Source organism: Heloderma suspectum, chromosome 3, assembly GCF_057233095.1.
Source record: "Heloderma suspectum isolate Gila_16-S chromosome 3, 16-S_ref, whole genome shotgun sequence".
NCBI classification, from domain to species: domain Eukaryota; kingdom Metazoa; phylum Chordata; class Lepidosauria; order Squamata; family Helodermatidae; genus Heloderma; species Heloderma suspectum.
Window position 1 is genome coordinate 274,203,930 of NC_139460.1, and position 22,281 is coordinate 274,226,210.

Sequence of the window (22,281 nt, forward strand, 5' to 3'; positions counted from 1 at the left end):
TCTCCAATTTTCTTGAAGAGATCTCTAGTCTTTCCCATTCTGTTGTTTTCCTCGATTTCTTTGCATTGTTCATTTAAGAAGGCCTTCTTGTATCTCCTTGCTATTCTCTGGAACTCTGCATTCAGTTGGCTATATCTTCCCCTTTCTCCCTTGCTGTTCGCTTCCCTTCTTTCCTCAGCTACTTGTAAAGCCTCATCAGACAGCCACTTGGCTTTCTTGCATTGCTTTTTCTTTGGGACGGATTTCGTTGCTGCCTCCTGAACAATGTTACGGACCTCCGTCCATAGTTCCTCAGGCATTCTGTCTATCAGGTCTAATCCCTGAAATCTATTCCTCACCTCCACTGTATATTCATAAGGGATATGATTGAGGTCATACCTGAATGGTTTAGTGCTTTTCCCTACATTCTTCAATTTAAGCTGAAATTTTGCAACAAGAAGCTCATGATCTGAGCCACAGTCAGCTCCAGGTCTTGTTTTTACTGACTGTATAGAGCTTCTCCATCTTTGGCTGCAAAGGACATAATCCATCTGATTTCGATATTGACCATCTGGTGATGTCCATGTGTAGAGTCGTCTCTTGTGCTGTTGGAAAAGAGTGTTTGCTATGATCAGCATGTTCTCTTGGCAAAACTCTATTAGCTTTTGTCCTGCTTCATTTTGTACACCAAGGCCATGCCTGCCTGTTATCCCGGTGATTTCTTGACTTCCTACTTTAGCATTCCAATCCCCTATGATGAAGAGGACATCTTTTTTTGGTGTTAGTTCTAGAAGGTGCTGTAGGTCTTCATAGAACCAATCAACCTCAGCTTCTTCGGCCTCAGTGGTTGGGGCATAGACTTGAATTACTGTGATGTTGAATGGTTTGCCTTGGATTCGTACTGAGATCATTCTATAGTTTTTGAGATTGTACCCCAGTACTGCTTTTCCCACCCTTTTGTTGACTATGAGTGCTACTCCATTTCTTCTAAGGCATTCTTGCCCACAATAGTAGATATGATGGTCACCTGAATTAAATTCGCCCATGCCTGTCCATTTTAGTTTGCTGATTCCCAAGATGTCGATGTTCAATCTTGCCATCTCATGTTTGACCACCTCCAGCTTACCTTGATTCATTGATCTGACATTCCAGGTTCCTAAACGATATTGTTCTTTACAGCATCGGATTTTCTTTTCACCATCAGACATATCCACAGCTGAGTGTCCTTTCGGCTTTGGCCCAGCCGCTTCACTCTTTCTGGCGCTACTTGGAAATACCCTCTGCTCTTCCCCAGTAGTATATTGGACACCTTCCGACCTGAGGGGCTCATCTTCCGGTGTCATATCTTTTAGCCTTGTGATACGTTCCATGGGGTTTTCTTGGCAAGACTACTAGAGTGGGTTGCCATTTCCTTCGCCAGTGGACCACATTTTGTCAGAACTCTCTGCCATGACCTGTCCATCTTGGGTGGCCCTGCATGGCATAGCTTATGGCTTCACTGAGTTACGCAAGCCCCTTCGCCACAACAAGGCAGTGATCCATGAAGGGGATGAGACTTAGGGATGGGGGAGAATTTCTCCCCGAAACTTCGGGGGGCCGAGCGCCAACGCATTCGGTCCTCTGAAGGTTGTTCGGGGAGAACTTCTCCGCCCCCCCTGCCCCCCGCCCCCCCCCCAGGATGGGACTTAACTTTCACGAATGTCCCTCCTGGCGGCGGGTCCCGGCGGCGGTTCGGCAGGTCTTCGTCAGGGGCGGGGGCGGCAGCCGGTCTTTCGACCGGCTGCCGCCGCCGCCATTACAAGCAAAGTAAAAAAAAAAAAAACGCCCCTGTGATAGGCTACGTAATGATTAACGTAGCCTATCACGGCTAGATTTGCAAAGTCAGCTGTGATAGGCTACGTTAATCATCACGTAGCCTATCACGGGTGACTTTAAAAAAAAAGCGCGTACAGCTAATGGTGGCCCCCATAGGGAGCCACCATTCGCGTTCCTTATTTGGTCGCTGTAGTCTACGTAAAGATTCACGTAGACTACGGTGAAAATAAGGGCAATGCTATTTGCGTTGCCCTTATTTTAGCCGTAGTCTACGTAAATCTTTACGTAGACTACAAGGACCAAATAAGGAACGCAAATGGCGGCTCCCTATGGGGGCCGCCATTTGCGTACACGCTTTTTTTTTTCAAAGTCACCCGTGATAGGCTACGGGACGATTAACGTAGCCTATCACGGCTGACTTTGCAGATCTAGCCGTGATAGGCTATGTTAATCGTTACGTAGCCTATCACAGGGGCGTTTTTTTTTTCTTTTGAAGTTCGCGGCCGGGGAGACGGGGCGCTTCTCCCCGGCCTGAATTTCGGCCGGGCGAGGCGGGAAGCCTCCCCCCCGGCCTGAATTTCGGCCAGGCGAGGAGGGAAGCCTCCCCCCCCGGCCTGAACTTCGGGGGGAGCAGCGAAGTGCCTCCCCCCCACCGCGAAGCAAGCTGCGAGACCAGGTAAGTGACTTTCGTGCACCCCTAATGAGACTGTATTATTCCAGGTCAAAAGTGTATTTAAAGTTTTCACTTATCAATTAATGAGCAAATAATAGTGTGTAAGGTATACACATCAAAAAGCTTGATATACACATGTCTAGAAAAATTTCTAGACTTAGGTTTAATTGGCAAATTTTGAGTCAGGAGTTATCTTCTCAAAGTTATTATTCAAAATTCATCTTATCTAGTCTGAACAGTGTACATGAAAGCCTTTTTCTGAATGTTCCAATTTTTTTTAGGAATGTTTAATAACAATGAAATACTTAAGACTGTGAACCCTAATTTATGGGACAGTAGATAATATTAGTTATTAGGTAATTTCTACACAAAAAAAGGCATAAATATGTGTTGATTTTATAATGCAAGAGCTTCATATTAGCAGCTCACCAGGCCTGTGTACCTGTCAGCTGACTTGCCTGTTCAGTATTGAATGTGGAACTTGGTATTTAGAATGAGAGCTCTCCTTTTTAAAGTATTAGGACTAGAAGTCTAAGAAGAAGAAATGTTAGGAAATTCTATTTCCCATTAAGCGCTTAAGATCTAAGGATCTTTAGCAATGCTCTGTTTAACAACAAAAAGTGTTTTTATATGCACAATATATTTTGATGTAATACTACAAATATGTTTCTAATAAAAATAAATGAATCAAAAAGATTTTGCTTTACTAATTCTTGTTACTACAAAACCAAAATTGCACCCTCCTAAAACAATTTTTGGTATTTTTTCACTTTGTCTGATGTGAATTGATCAGCTATACATAGTTAACTGGCAGCCAACGGCTTCCTAATTACTGGAACTATAGATTGAAAACACTTAGCAAAGGCCAAATCCGTAACAAACAGATACATCACCGCCATGACAGACAGGTACACCAGTGGAACACCTCAGACCACTGCTGGCAGAGCTGTTCTGCCAGCAAAGATATGCAAGCAGAATGGATGGAACGGGGTGAAATGGGTTGGCTCTTCCTGGTTTTCCTGTCACTTTGGCAGGTGATCCTGTCAAAGCCCTGGTAGAATCAGCCATCCAAGTAGGATTGGAATCACTTCAGTGCAGTGCATCCAATTCCCAGCCCAGACAACCTATCCATGGTCAATAGTATCAAAAGCCACTGAGAGGTCCAAGAGAATCAACAGGATCACACTCCCCCTATCCCTCTCCCACAGGATGACCGAGGCAGTTTCCATTCCAAAACCAGGCCTGAAGCCCAATTGAAATGCATCTAGATAATCAGTTTTCATTCAAGTGTCTCTGGAGTTGTTCGGCAACCACCCACTCAAGCACCTTGCCCAGGAAGGTGATATTGGCTACTGACCTATAGTTGGTAACATCATCAGGGTCCAGGTCCAATTTTTTCAAGAGTGGCCTTTTAAAGAGGCAGGAATTTACAACCTCCTGGACCCAGCCAAATATCCCCTCCTTATTAGATATAATATGGCATGAAGGGCAAGGGTCAAGCACACAGGCGGTTGACTGGACTTGGCCAAGCACCTCCTTGTCTCTACCCCCAGGCCTCAGTAACTGAAACTGATCCAATAAAACTGGACCAGACGGTTCTCTGGACACCTCTACTAATGGAACTGCATTAATTGTGGTGTCCAATTCGTGATGAATTTGAGCAACTTTTATCTTCAAAGTGCAGTGCAAACTCATCACAGCAAGCTATCGAGGGTCCCACTATTTCTCTCCCTGGCCCAGACTGCAGCAGGCCACAAACTGCTTGGAAAAGCTCTGCTGGATGACATCTTTCTTCAGCTTTTAGCATAGTCACTAAAGATACACCATTTCTAAGATGGGAAACATAAAGGCTGCCTTATATCAGGTCAGACTAGCCCTGTTTTATCTACTCTTGTTGGCAGCAGCGTGAGAAGAAGGAGAGTGACGCAAGCCTTGGGCCCCTTGGGCCTCGTCTGGAAGGAAGTTTCTCCTCATAGAGTTCCAGCTTTCTTCCTCACCAGGAAAAGCCACGGTCAGCCCTTTTCCTGTCAGCCACCCCTGCTTTTGTGCCTGCTTCTTGCCTCCTTTGCCTGGACGCGTGAACCTGCTATCAGGGCCGGACCCTGATAGCGCGGCACTGCCCTCTCTTCTCCCTTTCAATGATGGTGGCGGCGACAGCAGCACTCACCCCTCCCTTCCCCACTGGTGACACTGATGAGGGCTGTCCCCTCCTCGGCAGCAGTGTGCGGCCAGCCTCTCTCTCCATACCTCACTGTGTGGGGTCCTTCCTCAGAATGAGGTATTGTGGGAAGGTGGCCCTGGAGAATGCCTGTGCCATGGCAGCACAGGTGATCTCCAGGGCAGCCTTCTGGATCCCTCAGAGCCCTGCCTGCTACTGCCTGTAGGGAAGCTTCTGTCAATCCAATCTAAGTAAGACTAAGACATCTGGGAGAAGCCAGCTGCATGCTGCAGCCAGAGCAGAGCTGCTTCCTCTTCCATGGCTCCTACCTCTATTCAGCGTTGCATCTTCTTCATCCTTCCTGCTATCACGAATCCTGCTCCTACCTTTGGCCTTTTCAGTTCACATGATATGAAGATCGTGGGCAATCAGGTCCCAGTTCAGTCACTGCAATCAGTGGTTTCAGACTCAGAGCACAGTCTGAAGCTGTGGAGCTATGTGTGCTGCTGTACATTAAGAGCAGCACCAAACATCTGAGCTGCTGAATACATAGCAGCATCTCGGGAAAGGGACGTGGCTCTAAAATAGACACACAAAATCCTACACGTGATTATTCAGATTTCAGTTCGACTTTGTTCAATAGTGCTTATTTCAACATAAATGTGCAAAGGATTGCAGCCTTAATCAGATACTCTTACATGGGGGCTTCCAGATGGAGGGCTCCTAGCACCATTAGTCAAAAAATATTGTGGAGCTATTCCAGCTTTCCCTCCTTCATGGATTTTGTGTGTGTGTCTGTGTGTGTGATAAGGAAAAAGCTGGAAGAAGCAAAGCCTTTCCATATGATGCTTTTATTGTGTGCTTGTGATTGCTCAGTCCCAGTAGTTTACGGGTCCTTTATATGACATCGTCATCCTCCAGGGCCTCTCTCATGCTTTGCGACCATTAACACAGTATTTTTCTTAATGGGGAATGTCTGGCATATCCTGAATGGTGCCATTAAACTCTCCATGTAATTGCGCAATTCTGCTATACCACAGTGCCATCTAGTGGCTGTATAATGAAACATAGAAAGGCAGAGAAAGGCCTCCTCCCCGCCCTGAAAAAAGCACATGTAAAGGAGCCAACCCCTTCATGGATCACTGCCTTGTTGTGGCAAAGGGGCTTGCGTAACTCAGTGAAGCCATAAGCTATGCCGTGCAGGGCCACCCAAGACGGACAGGTCATGGCAGAGAGTTCTGACAAAATGTGGTCCACTGGAGAAGGAAATGGCAACCCACTCCAGTATTCTTGCCAAGAAAACCCCATGGAACGTATCACAAGGCTAAAAGAGATGACGCCGGAAGATGAGCCCCTCAGGTCGGAAGGTGTCCAATATGCTACTGGGGAGGAGCAGAGGGTATTTCCAAGTAGCGCCAGAAAGAGTGAAGCGGCTGGGCCAAACCCGAAAGGACACTCAGCTGTGGATGTGTCTGGTGGTGAAAAGAAAATCCGATGCTGTAAAGAACAATATTGTTTAGGAACCTGGAATGTCAGATCAATGAATCAAGGTAAGCTGGAGGTGGTCAAACATGAGATGGCAAGATTGAACATCGACATCTTGGGAATCAGCGAACTAAAATGGACAGGCATGGGCGAATTTAATTCAGGTGACCATCATATCTACTATTGTGGGCAAGAATCCCTTAGAAGAAATGGAGTAGCACTCATAGTCAACAAAAGGGTGGGAAAAGCAGTACTGGGGTACAATCTTAAAAACGATAGAATGATCTCAGCACGAATCCAAGGCAAACCATTCAACATCACAGTAATTCAAGTCTATGCCCCAACCACTGAGGCCGAAGAAGCTGAGGTTGATTGGTTCTATGAAGACCTACAACACCTTCTAGAACTAACTCCAAAAAAAGATGTCCTCTTCATCATAGGGGATTGGAATGCTAAAGTAGGAAGTCAAGAAATCACCGGGATAACAGGCAGGCATGGCCTTGGTGTACAAAATGAAGCAGGACAAAAGCTAATAGAGTTTTGCCAAGAGAACATGCTGATCATAGCAAACACTCTTTTCCAACAGCACAAGAGGCGACTCTACACATGGACATCACCAGATGGTCAATATCGAAATCAGATTGATTATGTCCTTTCCAGCCAAAGATGGAGAAGCTCCATACAGTCAGTAAAAACAAGACCTGGAGCTGACTGTGGCTCAGATCATGAGCTGCTTCTTGCAAAATTTCGGCTTAAATTGAAGAACGTCTGGAAAACCACTAAACCATTCAGGTATGACCTAAATCATATCCCTGATGAATATACAGTGGAGGTGAGGAATAGATTTCAGGGATTAGACCTGATAGAGAGAGTGCCTGAGGAACTATGGACGGAGGTCCGTAACATTGTTCAGGAGGCAGCAACGAAATCCGTCCCAAAGAAATAGAAATGCAAGAAAGCCAAGTGGCTGTCTGATGAGGCTTTACAAGTAGCTGAGGAAAGAAGGGAAGCGAAAAGCAAGGGAGAAAGGGGAAGTTATACCCAACTGAATGCAGAGTTCCAGAGAATAGCAAGGAGAGACAAGAAGGCCTTCTTAAGTGAACAATGCAAAGAAATCGAGGAAAACAACAGAATGGGAAAGACTAGAGATCTCTTCAAGAAAATTGGAGATCTCAAGGGAACGTTTTGTGCAAAGACGGGCATGATAAAGGACAAAGAAGGCAGGGACCTAACAGAAGCAGAGGAGATTAAGAAGAGGTGGCAAGAATACACAGAAGAACTATACAGAAAAGATCTGAATGTCCCTGATAGCCATGATAGTTTGGTCACTGAACTTGAGCCGGACATCCTTGAGAGTGAAGTCAAGTGGGCCTTAGGAAGCATTAATAACAACAAAGCTAGCGGAGATGACAGTATTCCAGCCGAGCTATTTAAAATCCTAAAAGATGATGCTGTTAAAGTGCTGCATTCAATATGCCAACAAATCTGGAACACTCAACAGTGGCCACAAGACTGGAAAAGGTCAGTTTACATTCCAATTCCAAAGAAGGGCAACGCCAAAGAGTGTTCAAACTACTGCACAATTGCGCTCATTTCACATGCCAGCAAGGTGATGCTCAAAATCCTACAAGCTAGGCTTCAGCAGTATGCGAACCAAGAACTACCGGAAGTACAAGCTGGGTTTCGAAGAGGCAGAGGAACTAGAGATCAAATCGCCAACATTCGCTGCATCATGGAGAAAGCAAGAGAATTCCAGAAAAACGTCTATTTCTGCTTCATTGACTACGCTAAAGCCTTTGATTGTGTGGATCACAACAAACTGTGGCAAATTCTTAAAGTGATGGGAGTACCAGACCACCTTACCTGTCTCCTGAGAAACCTGTACGAGGGTCAAGAAGCAACAGTAAGAACCAGACATGGAACAACCGAGTGGTTCAAAATTGGGAAAGGAGTACGACAAGGCTGCATATTGTCACCCTGCTTATTTAACTTATATGCAGAGTACATCATGAGAAATGCCGGGTTGGATGAATCAGAGGTCGGAATTAAGATTGCCGGGAGAATTATCAACAACCTCCGATATGCAGACGATACCACCCTAATGGCAGAAAGCGAAGAGGATCTCAAGAGCCTCTTGTTGAGGGTGAAAGAGGAGAGTGCAAAAGCTGGTTTGAAACTCAACATTAAAAAAACCAAGATCATGGCATCTGGCCCCATCACTTCCTGGCATATAGAAGGGGAAGAAATGGAAGCAGTGACAGATTTTACTTTCTTGGGCTCCAAGATCACCACAGACGGTGACTGTAGCCATGAAATTAAAAGACGCTTGCTCCTTGGGAGGAAAGCTATGGCCAACCTAGACAGCATAGTAAGAAGCAGAGACATCACCTTGCCGACAAAAGTCCGTCAAATCAAAGCTATGGTTTTCCCAGTAGTAATGTATGGCTGTGAGAGCTGGACTATAAGGAAGGCTGAGCGCCGAAGAATTGATGCTTTCGAACTGTGGTGCTGGAGAAGACTCTTACGAGTCCCCTGGACTGCAAGGAGGTCAAATCAGTCCATCCTAAAGGAAATCAACCCTGACTGCTCATTGGAAGGACAGATACTGAAGCTGAAGCTCCAATATTTTGGCCACCTAATGCGAAGAGAAAACTCCCTGGAAAAGACCCTGATGCTGGGAAAGACTGAAGGCAAAAGGAGAAGGGGACGGCAGAGGATGAGATGGCTAGATAGCATCACGGATGCAATGAATATGAACTTGAGCACGCTCCGGGAGAGAGTGCAGGACAGGAAGGCCTGGCGTGCTATGGTCCATGGGGTCACGAAGAGTCGGACACGACTGAACGACTGAACAACAACAACAAAAGGAGCCAATCTTAATCCCGCAAAGAATCCGGAAGCAGAAGCCCCAGAAAAGGTGCCAGATAAAAGCCTCATGTAGAAATGCCTGCAGTGGAAAAAACACAGGAGGGTTGCAAATGGAAAATGATGATGCCGGGATCCCCTGTAAAATTACATGAATGAGGCAGGGCAACTGCACAATAAAGGCCTCTCCTGGAAGCACCCATGGTCTTTTTGGAGCCTGCATTGAAAGTGACTGGATGTGGATATTGCACAGTTTTTTGGCATGTGTGTTCTATGACCGAAATAGGGATTCTGCTAACCAAGCTAACTCTGCTTGATCCATGATAAGCCCACAGTTCTGAACAGGGATGAAGCAATGAAATGACCTCTAAATTCCAGAAACATTATCTTAGAGTATGTATGACTGAGAATGTTTGGCAGAGAGTGGGGTGCATATTTGGTAATGGCACACTTGTTCCAACTCACTGTCCTCACCACTACCTATCACAGAAGTATACATTTTGGTTGCTGCACACAGAACAGACATGTCTTGACTGTGCCAACTATTTATTCTGACAAAACCCGCTGTATAATTTTGGTGCTGCTCTTAATGTACATCTCTATTGCTAAATTTGCTACAGTTCAATAACATTTTGCATCTCAGAACATTGACTTTGTGTTTAGGGGTTCTGCAGAACACCTCAACCTGCAGTCAGCATGAAGTGGTATTGTGATGCTACCGAAGTGGCACTCCAACAGCTTGCTTGGACTGCGTTTCCAATACTAAAATGGCCAAAGATACACAATGTTCTTGTTATGCATAACAGGATGTTAAAGAGCAACTGAAGGATGATTAAGGGCGCAATCCTATGGCCACTAGTCAGCAGCTAGATGGCCATAGGATTGGCCAGTTCCTGGGAAACTGACCTCCACCCCGTCCCGCACCACCTCGTAGGCAACGCGGATCAGCCCTGTGCTCCGCGCTCATAAGAGCAGCGTAGAGTGGGGAAAACGGGGCATTCCCGGGGGTGGGGCGGGGCGGGGAGGTTGGAAGTGCCGATATGACAGCTCCTATGTGTTGTCCAGCCGCCCCTTCCTGCGCTCCAAGGTCCTGGGGTTAGACAGCTGAAATCAGCTGCCTAGCTGTGAAAGCAGGGTGGCTGGAGCACAGAGAACATCTGCTCCTCACCACTCCTCCCGCCCTGCACTGGATAGGTGGCTGCCCCTGGGATCGGAGGCAACCGTCAATCCCGATAGGATTGCTCCCTCCGTTGATGACTAAGATCGCAATCATATACGTACTTACCTTGGAGTAAGTCCCATTGCAGTGGGGCTTGCCTCTAAATAGACATACATAGGATTGCACTGTAGGGCTGCAATCTGATCCAAAACTTACTTGGAAAGTAAATACCAATGAAACAACAGAGCTTACTTGTGAGTAAACAGGCATAGTATTCGGTTGATGGGTGGACTTTCACCTGTCTGTGAGTAAACCCCTATGAACTCAGTGGGACTTACTTCTGAGTAAATATCTGTAGGCCTGGGCTGCGTAGCACATATGCGGAGCAGGGTTAACTGTGGATTTGGCACCTAATTTGAAGAGTTCTGTAAGATGCATTGTTATGTGCTGCTCTGTCATAATGTTGATTACATATGCTATTCTTGCCAAAAGCAAACCTGATATTTGAAGAGTAATATTCCTAGATTGCATTTCCAGATTTTTATGTTATCTTTGGCACAAACTCTCCTCACAGATCAAAATAAGCTGGTGACATAAAAGACCGCAAAATTTTTAGCATGTGCTATTAAAATGAGATCTATCATTTTCTCTGAGTCTTAATTTTACATAGCTCATTCAACTGCTCAGAAGTTTATCTGTTTAATTTTTTTTAATGTGAAAAGGATTGTATATTAATTTTGGCATTTGTGCTTGATGTAAATTTTCAGAATCTAATCTGGGTAACTTCAGTCAATTGTAGTTTTGCTTTTAGCCTTTGAACATTATATTTTAAATGCAAAGGCCTGTGGCTGATGCAAATAAAGGAATCTGTCTTTGACACAAACATAAGATAATACACTTTGAACCTAAATAATATATGTTATGGAGCAACTGAATGATGCTGCTGGAACCTATCTTAAGGTATCTTACACTAAAGCAAATTCCATTATGATGGGGTATTCTTAGGAAATTTGCCCTTATCATCTTATTTATAGTGTGAAACAGGCACCGTACTGGTACAGATGGGTTCAGGATGCCAGAGATCTGTGCAGGGCAAGGAATACAACAGCAAACAGAAATCCAAATTTCTAAGGCAAGTGATGTCTATGCTAAATGCTCCAGGGAAGGGTAAAAACTTTGCAATAGTCACCAACCATTTTCACTTGGGGAAATGAATAAGGTCTGTCACCAGTTTGGCACAATGTTGTAGGCTAACAAGGAAGGCAAATAACTATAATTTGTCCTTTTCTTCTCTGAGCAATACCCTTAACATATATTCACACACTTTGTTAAACTGGAATACTTGGGCTCCAATCCTATACCCAGTTTCCTGGTTCTAAGTTCCATAGAACTCAATGGGACTTGCTTTTGAGTAGACATATATAGGACTGCACCGTTAAGGTAAGTAGGTTGGCAGATAACTGGCAGACAATCTTGAAGAGCCCACAAGTACTTTCAGATGAAGGATTCCAAGCATTAACTGTCAAAAGTCATTGTAGAGGTATTCTATCTTTTCTTTCTTAATGCATTTTTCTGGTAAGAAAAAAGATGGAAGAAGCACAAGACGGCTATGAAATGAAGTCATTGTCTGGACCCCCTGTAAAAATCCTTGAATAAAACAGTGTGATTGCTAATAAAAGTATAATCTGGAAGCTCTCTAATTTAGTAACCAATAGAAGCCAGAAAGATTTCAAACTTTGTTATATTAATTTTCATGTCAAAGGTTTTTCTCAATGCTGTACTATTTCAAAATTAATTTTTGACTGCTAATTCAAACACCCCAGAGGAAAATACACTCAACATTTTGTAGGTGACAACTTCCTAAATCATTGGCTACCAAATAAAAACAGAAGTGAAATTTCTTTAGAAAATGTGTAATATATTTGTAATGCTCTAACAACAACAACAACAACAACAACAACAAAGTTCTTACCAGTTCTTTGGGTGATGTCCTGAGTGGTTTGCAGTCACATCAGATGCAATGGAAAGAATGGCCCAGTCTCTTATAACAAAGATGCATGTGGAACTGTCAGTTAAGAGGCCGTCCTTTCCATTTGCTGCTATGTGTGCTAATTCAATACTAGGTATTAGCTGTCAGTTTTCCTGTTTCATTCTTAATTTGGAATCATTTTAATTGTGTTCTATTTAGAAAGGTATATTTTAAAATATAAAAAGGAACTCTATTCCTACCTTGAAAATTGTCAAATCAATGATAGTAAGATATTGTGTTACTGGAGCAATATGCAGCCACCAGCACCGCAAAAACAGCTGTTCAAGATTTAGGCTGCAATCCTATAGCCAGTTTCCTGGGAGTAAGTTGCAATGAACTAATTGGGGCTTACTTCTCAGTAGTCATGTATAGAATTCAGTTTTCACTTATATCTTTCTTTTACGTACATCACTTGAAGTATGTAACTTGTACATATTTGGGGAACAACTCTCTTGTTCCCTGATTTAAGAGGGTTTCTTTTCTTCTTCTTCTTCTTCTTCACCATGTCCCTTGCTTCCCCTTTTTGAGTCATCTTGAGCTATTTGCTCTGCAGGCACTTTGAGTCTTCGACCCAGTTTGCACGATCAAACAACCCATGGTTAACAAACCATGGGTTCTTTGTGAACATGTGGGAGTGAGCAAGTGTGCTGGTTCCCATGTGCTCATTGATTCTGCTTTTCTAAACAACTCAGGAATGCCCCATTCCTGGGGTTGTTATTATTGCATCCAAACCCAGAAACTCTGGTTGTTTAGGAGTTAAACAACTTAGAGTTAACCATGGTTTGTTATTGGGTTAACTCTGGGTTGTTTAACTTCTAAATAACACAGTGTTTCTGGGTTTGGACATAACGAAAACAACCAGGGGACAGGGTATTTCTGAGTTGTTTAGGAAAGCGGAAGCACTGAGCATGCAGGATGCAGCACACTCACTTACTGCCACACAACCATGGCTAACCATGGATTAAACAACCCATAGTTAGCCATTATGGGTTGCCAGGTGGATCCGCACTGGTGAATGAATTGAATAGAGAACTTTTGCATGCAAGATGGGTTGGATTAGATGGCCTTCTAGACCTTTCTAATGCCATGAAATATAATATTCCCCTCTTCCTTTTGACATTTCATGTGTCCACCACCCTTGGAAACTTGCCTAATCCTAGCCTCCTAGGGCAAATTCATATCTGGTACAATTGATAAGAACTGAATCCATAGTGCTTGTTTAACCACCTTGTTAAGTCATATAAAATGTATCCATGTGAGGGTATAAGACAAAAAATAGACCAGGGTGGGGAACCTGTGGCCCTCCAGATGTTGCTGGACTGCAGCCCCTGTCATCCCTCACTATTAGCTATGCTGACTAGGGATGGTGAGAGTTGCAGTCCAACAAGAACTGGAGGGCTACAAGTTGCCCACCCCCTGAACTAGACCAACATTTAGCTGCTATTTCTCATGTTTTTGTTATCTCACTCCTTCCTTCTCAAATTGGATAAGAAAGGCTTTCGATTCTATTTCCAGATTCCAGTAGGCCAGCCTATCCCAACCTGGTGTTCTCCAGATGTTTCTGACTTCAACTCCCATCAGCTTCAGCCAGCATGGCCAATAGTCAGGAATGCTAGGAATTGTAGTTCAAAATGTTTGGAGCCTGGAAGGCACAGGTTGTAGAAGCCTGTGATAGATATATGGGCCAGGGGCTGCAGAATATAGGTCAGGGAGAGAAAAACAGCCTCCTCCTCCTTTGCAGAAACTTGTAATCAAACAAGTGCTCTTTCACCTTTTGACATTTGCATGTATTTCTATTTTACATGTACTCAGCTTACCTGTTAATTTAGCTCTTGATGTGGCCAACCCCCTTGGTCCCAGTGGCAAAGGGAAAATATTACATCTATGATACAGTGGGTTATATTTGGCTGCACTGTATGAAAGCACTTGAAACACTCTGCCTTGCAACAAGTGAGAGCTCTCTCAGTTAGAACCATGGTGTCAGATGTTAAAAAACTATGAACAAGCAGCTGCTCGGGTTATTGGTCTTTCACTAACAAGAGTTAATGTCATGGTGTGTGTATATCCCTTAAATGCACTTTTTGTTCATAGGGTATGAACCCAGTGCTTAAAGTGTGGGGGGATAGATAGGTGGACGCTGGGAAAAATTCACAAGCCCCACCTCCTGACCCCCACCAAAGAAATCACATTCCATAGGCAACTAGGCAGCCCTACAACTTGCATAGGAAAGCGGGATGCTATGCTTTCTGTTCCTTATCCTGCAGATTACAGCTCCAGTATCAAGCTCATAATAACAGCAATTTAGTATATGATCTATTGTACCATAGTTATAATGCTTGACCTCAAAATATATATTTCTGCTGTCATTTCCTTATTGACACAATTGGGCATATGCTAAACTATGGTTTTGTGCATCAGCCTGCATGAGCTTATTGCATGCATCAGCCTCAAGCTTACATGATCCCCCTCCCCCTCTCCACTCTCTTCTCCTGTTGTGGCTGGAAGTGTTTGCTTCTGCTTTAAATTAACCACAGTTCCCTGTTACATCCAAACTCAGAGGACCTCTGGTTAGTTTAAATAATGGTTAATTCAAACAAGTCAGGATCAAACTATGTTTTCTTATCCTGGCTTGTTCACTAACCATAGTTTAAAGCTTAAACTAACCAGAGTTCCCTGAGTTCAGATGTAACTGGGAACTCTGGTTAGTTTAAAAGCAGAGAAACAGATGCTTCGGATCTTCTTCTTATGGTAGTGCCAGACAGGGAGAGGGGAGGAGGAACTACAAGCACCCAAAACTTCTGCACATAGTGCTAAAGCGTGATTCAGTGTTAGATTTGAACTGCCCAGATATGACTGATAAAGGGCAATTGTTTCAATATTAAGAGATTATAAATGTAGGTTTAACATGGTTGTATAATTGTCAATATTTAACTTTTTTTTTTTTTTACAAATATGATCTGCAGTTTTAAAAAATCTGATAAAAACACACACTAAAGTATCATTGATGTTTATCCATTTGGCTCAACTTCATGAGTTGGATCCAAACTAAGTTAGTCACACTTTAGTCCCATTGAAATCAATGGGGCTTTTCATGACTTAACTTGGTCCATTGATTTCAGTGGGACTAAAGCATAACTTCGTCTGGATCCAACACATTGAGTTGCAAATACATAGATTTTCACCAGTCCTTCAAGATATGCTAAAGTTTTAAGTGTTGAAATTCTGACTATTTGTGATTATAAGTCAGATGGTTTAGAATCCATACTCAGTTTTATGTGGATCAGTAGTCCTTTAGTGTCATTTTAATTGTAATCAAAGAAAGGTGTTTAAAGAGTAGGAAAAAAGATGATATCTACCACTTTCACCCCCATCATTTTGATGCATGCTTATGGATATATATATGGGGATTCTAATCAGTTGTAGTGATGTTATGAACCAGTAGGTAGAAGTTATTCTACATTAGTTAACACTGATTACAAGAGTGTGATAAGATTGCCATCTCTCTTTTTCTGCCCCTGCTCCAATGACCAGGTTCAAACAACATGCTGTGGTGCCTGTGGGCACCACATTGCATATCCAACCCCCACTTAGAGGTTGTTGCGCCATTGTGTGAACCCAGCAAGTGTGGGTCATGCGAGGGTGAAGCCTAAAACATAACCCTAAACAGACTATGGGTTGGTTAACCCTCGTATAACCCATGCTTGCCATCTTCGCACAACACGACAACCCCCAAGCAGGGGTCGCATATTCAAAATTGTGTCAGCACATGCCCAGCACACCACTAAAACCTCACTGTGGGTTAAATAACCCATGGTGGGCTGTCATGTCATGCAAACAGCCCCAATGTCTGTAACAGTTGCCTCCACACAGAAATGTAGTTCATGAGGCTTTCTCTGGCATGGGAAAAAGTTCACCTATTACATTTCTGTGATTCAGTTAGGTGATATGACACAGGTGCAGTTTTCTGATGGCTATTTAAGAACATGAGAAGAGTCTTGATGTCTCAGACCAGAAATCCAAAATAATCTGTCCTTTTTCCCACATTGGTGAGCCAGATGCTTTGGGGAAGCTCACTGATAGGACAGGAAGGCAATAACCTTCATTATTTGGCAACAGATATACAGTGGCATACTCACTGCCTCTCAACAGTGATGAGTGTCTTTTGTCCCCTTGTTGCTAGCAGCTAGGGATGGCGGAGAATTCCGCCACGGATTCTAGTGAGGCCGAATGCACTGGCATTCGGCCTGCTGGAATCCGTGGTGGAAAGGCCTCCTGTCCCTCTGCCTGCCCCGCGGAACCCCCCGGGACAGCACTTACCTGCGGCGGATGCGGTGGCAGATGCGGGGGCAGGGGCGGCAGCATGGCGGGGGCAGCGGAAGGGGTGGCAGTGGTGGGGGTGGCAGGTGCGGCGGCGGTGGGTGCGGCGGTGGGGGCGGAAGGGGCGGCGGCGACAGAAGGGGCAGTGGCAGCAGGGGCGGCAGGTGCAGCGGTGGGGGCAGCGGAAGGTGCAGGGGCAGCGGGGGCGGCAGTTGCAGTGGTGGTGGGTGCGGCAGCGGGGGTGGCTTGTCTCCTGGCTGGGCACAGCGTACACAAATGGCAGCGGCTACAGCAGCCACCATTTGCGTTCACTATTTTTAGCCGTTCTAGCCTACGTAAATATTTACGTAGGCTAGAACGGCGAAAAATAGCGAACGCAAATGGCGGCCGCTGTAGCCGCTGCCATTTGCGTATGGGTTTTTTTTTACTTTGCCATGATAGGCTACGTAAATATTTACATAGCCTATCACGGTTAAGTACAGGGATGCAAACAGCGGCGGCTACGGCCGCCGCCATTTGTGTCCCTGCTGCCCAGGCGGATGTCCGGCTGCGGGCGGAGCTGGCTGGCGGCTCCGTGGAATCCCCGCGGAGCCGGCTGGACAGGATTCCAGGGGGAGGGAGGGAGCGGCTCCCCCCTATTGAGGATTCCGGGGTGAGGGATGGAGCGCCTCCCCCCCACACCATGAAGCAGATCCGCGAAACGGTAAGTGGCTTTCGTACATCCCTACTAGCAGCACTAACAGGATTTCTGGTATGTACTGAAAAGCTACATTGATAACTTCAGTAACTGGATCAAAATGTATTGGAAATGCTGAATCATGCTGAAAAGGCATGATCCAGGATGGAGAAAACCCAAGTGGAGTGTGAAAGAGCTTTAATTAAAAGGAACCCTCCAAACTGGGTGAGAGGGCAACAAAATGGCAGTGGAGATTCAATGTAAAGTGCTGCACGTTGGAGCAAAACATCCTAACCACAAACACACTGATGGGGTTGGGATATGAACTAGCAATGACTCACCAGGAAAGAGATCTTGGGGTCACAGTAGGCAGGGACAGGCAATTGCCCTCCCTTGAGCCTTGGAAGAGGTTGAGGCTGTTAAAATGTTTCAGTCATACAATTAGAAAAGCTCCTGTAGCACTTGCCTCTGACCCAAAGCCCAAAAAATTACCTTGGGGCAAAGGATGGTGAAGGTAGTTGTGGGTTCTCGCAGTTCTCAGTGGGGCAGCTCTTCCTGCTTGGGACTGGGGCTACAAGTGTCTAAATCCCTGGTGGGAAACTGAAGCTTTGCATGTTCTCCTCAGCAGTAAGGGCATGCAGAGCATCAATTTGCTGCTGGGGGCTATGGGAATTGTATTGGGAACTGAGAGCATCTGTGAGTGCTTCTGCCACCCCCTGCCTCAAGATAAGGTATTTGGCCTTGGGGGGTGGGAGGGGGTTGAGCAGAATCAAGGCAGGCTTTAGAGTTCAGAATAGAGACAACCAAGGGGGAACGTGGTAGCAGTTGTGGGAAACACAGATGGGATATTTGCTCCTTCTCTTGTAACATTAGAATAGCATGGCCAGTGGCTGGGTTGATGGGGTCTGTAATCCAACACATCTGGAGGACACCCGCTTGAGGAGAGCTCCTTGATTCTATGTGCATTGCGAAGTGGCAGATTGCAGTTGTTCAACATGTGAGGAAGGCACTTGGCAAATGATCAGAAGCAGATTCTTGTGCTGAGTCCTGGTACAAATTCAGCCTTAGGCAGGGACTGCTTGCTCTTTGAGTTGGGCTGCATTTTCCCTTGTATTTAAATAAACTGATCTGTGTAACTGAGAGCTTTTCTACATGAGACTGTTAATACTACAGCTGTGCATAGACCCCCCCACACACTTCGCTTAGGAGTGATTTGGACCCAGTCTGCTTCACTTTGGATTCAGATTCAAAGCAAGATTCAGAGATCCGAATTATTTGGATTTGACATTTCCCCATGGATTTGCATTGGAAAACAGAAACAGCTGTAACCTTTTCAATTTTCATGATAAATATATAAAATCTGGGGACCTGGCAGTATGCATGGAGGTGATTCCACCTGCCTTATTTCAGACAGTTTGGCCCAGCAGTTTTTGTGCTAGACACAGGTAAAATGTGTTGTTCTCAGAAACTCAAACCAAAGGTCATAAAGGGATAATCAGAGAAGTTAGGGGTTTAAGTGGTGATGAGGAGGAGGTCACTATCCCTAATCTTTGCTGTAGGTTTCTTTGATGTGCAAATAACCCCTCTCCCCTAGTACCACTTTCCTATTCAGCTTCACTGTGGATGACCTCAGGCTGTCTTTGGCTGAACGGGAAAACAGGCTGGTGGCAGAGGAGGCGGAGCAAGGGTGCTGGCACATGGCTGGCAGAGACAGAGAGACCCGTGGGTGCAGCAGGGTGCAAATATGCAATAGGCCTGTGGAATATAAGCCACTAAGCCCAGCTCTTTCACCCAGGCATGAGGTATGGGCCGGGTGGGCAGGCAGGCAGAGGCTGCTTGGACGTGGGGCCTCTTCCCTGAGCAAGACTGATTGGGGCTGCCTCCTTAAGTGCAGGAGTAGGCTGCTGGTGGTGTGGTGCCCTGGCTGTTTCCCCCTGCTCAGAGATGCCTTGCAGTGGTGGCAGACGGCAGTACTGAGATCCACTCCCAAAGCGGTCCCACAAGATGCTGCCCAGCTGTTTCTGTAGAGACAGAGACTGCCTGCCTTGAGTCTTGGGGGTCACCACAGGAGCAGGGGGAACAATGGAAGAGGGGTCGGGTGCTGGACCTTCTGCCTGCTGCTCCTCCTCCCCCACACCCTGGAGGATCTCCTCCTCTTCACCCTCCACCATGCTGAGGACATCGGACACCTTCAACCTAACATCCATCAGCGGGCTCCCCTCTTCCACTGCAGAAGGAGATGCTGCTCCTTTGGCAACAGTTCTACTGCTGCTGCCTGCACCAGCCTCCTCAAAGTGACCTCCAGGCATTGCGACTGGCCTCCACACCCTGCTGCACCACACCAGGATGCACTATCCAGACTGGGGGAGACCCAGCTTGGCTACCAGTGCTGCTAGTCCCAGCAGCATCTCACCTGCCTCTGCCCCTGCCAGGGCCCCAAAGATGCCTCATATTGGGCTTGCTTTGCCACACAGTGTAGTATTACATTTAAATAATATATGTTAATGTGCGTAGTGCTTGGCCCACTGTATTTTGAATGTGGACTGTGTGTAATGCTTTGCCACGCACTGTTTGCTTGACCACAACACAAGCACACACACACACATGTGCTTCTTGGTTTAAATTTTTGTGAACCGCCCAGAGAGCTTTGGCTATTGCGCAGGAAAGAAAGAAAGAAAGAAAGGCAAAAGAAAAGCAAAAGAAAAGCAAAAGAAAAGCAAATACAGAACTACCTACAAGCAAAGAAAATGGTTTTTATTTTTAGGGAAAAGATATAGAGTTCAAGGGAAAGAATGCAGGAATTGATTGAGAAGGACAGGGGGCAGGGAACCAAGAACAAGGAAAGTACTTATTTTTGATAGATAGATAGATAGATAGATAGATAGATAGATAGATAGATAGATAGATGATAGATAGATAGACAGAGTGAGTGAGTGAGTGAGTGAGTGAGTTTATTTTATGAAGGATCTGGAAAGAAAGGGAAACCTAGTAAGAAATAGTTGAATTGAAAAGAGCGGGGAGCGGGGAGAACAAGGCAAGGCAGGAAACTACAGTACTTTTTTTAAAAAAAAATGATTTTTTATAAAGATAAAGAAAGAAAGAAAGAAAGAAAGAAAGAAAGAAAGAAAGAAAACCAATAAGAATGGTTGAATTGAGAAGGGGTGGGGGGAGCCAAAGAACAAGGCAAGACAAGGAGGAAACTAAAGGTTTTGGGTTTTTTAAATAAAGATTCTAGGAAAGGAAGGAAGGAAGGAAGGAAGGAAGGAAGGGAATAGTTGAATTGAGAAGGACTGGGTGGGAAAGAAGAAAAATGACAACACTGTAGTACAACACACACATACACCACACAGATCTCGCCAACTAACCACCTCTAACCAGCTCTCTATCACACACACAATGAAACAAATGCAGGGTGATCTCCAATATATACAGTATCCCCCCTTCCTCTACTGCTGTCACTGATTGGAGAGTGCTGGGTTAAGTTCAGCCCTAATTTGGCAACTAAAGTTGCCATTCGCCAAAGCCCCCTCCTTCCTCCTCCTCCTCGTCCCCTCCCTGATCTTTCACAAGTTGACACAGACAGGCTCTGGGGGCTTCAGAAGGCATCAGAATAGCTCCAAATCTTCAAGGTGCTTTGGGGGTGACCCACTTCGCTTCGGACCACCTTGGTGCTGGTCTGATCTGCTTTGGATTTCACCGAGGCACCCCCAAAGCAGCCCAATTCACTTCGGTATTTGGATTCGGCACCGAAGCGATGCACAGCCCTAGTTAATATACTGTTAATCTGCTGTATCTATTTTCAGTTTCATTGCAGAATTGAGATTTGAGCACTACATTTAGAGCATTTCCTTTCCTGCTTTTCTGCTACATAACCTCAAGGTGGTGATGTACTATAGGAGAATAATGCAATTAAACAAGTGGAAAAAGCAGTTTCTTTCACTTTTACAAATAAATATCTCATTTTCCCTGCTCTAAAAAAATAACTGAAAGTGCTCTTTAGACACAGAAGCGAAACTGGAGGGTCATGATGTCATCTAAGGATCCCATAAAGAACCATGATAAGCATGCAACAAATGCCTCATGCAGAAAAGCCCTGAGAAGTTTGGGCCTTATAATAGCATTTTATCAAAATAATATGAATGCCTAGTATCTATATTATGTTTTTTGAAGGAGGAAATCTTTTCCTGCTAAGAGTTTCACATAATCCTGTTACAACAACCCTGTAAGGAAGGTTAGTATTATATCAATATTATAAATGGAGAGTTGCTAAGGCTGTGCAATTGTGGTTTGCTTAATGGACCTCTCAGCATAATAAAGATGTAGCATGGAGGGAAATGAAGTTCTTGGAGAGAGAAACTTCTTATGGCGCTGCATGGGTGATAGAAGGCAAGCTGTACTTGTTCCTGTGTTGGAAAGCTGACATAGATCCCTGGATGGTTTAAAAAGACTAGGCCACTGAATTCATTCAGGTAAGCAAGCAGCCTGGGCAGGTACCTTCAATGTAAATTTAGGGGGCAATGGAAGTGGGATAATGCAAAAGTCTTTTATGACATTTGTGGTTTTCTGGAAGTTTGCGGATAAAATATAAAATTTTGTATGATTGGGACAATCTGCTGTGAATATGCCAGTGATCTGTACTTAATGAGCGAATTCTCCCCACCTCCACCTAAGTTGACTAGTTGACTGATATGAGAATTGTCTCCCTTTGTGATGGTATTTTTGGTTGCTGATCTGGAGTGCTTAGTCATTTAATTTTTCAAATTTCCAATATTTATATACCACATCACACGTTCAACCACCTAACACCTATCAATTCTTGAGTGGCCATATTTTCTACCAGGTGAAGTTTCCGAACCATCTTTAATGGCAGCTAGGGTTGGCGGAGAGTTTCTCCCCGAAACTTCAGGGGGCCGAGCGCCAACGTGTTCGGCCCCCCGAACAAGTTTCGGGGAGAAATCCTCCGAACCTCCCCGCACCCCGCACCCCCCCCCCCGGGACGGGACTTAACTTCGCCGAATGTCCCTCCCGGCAGCGGGTCCGGCCGGCAGTTCGGCGGGTGTTCGAGCGGGGCGGGAGCAGCAGCCGGTCTTTCGACCGGCTGCCGCCGCCGCCATTGAAATAAAAG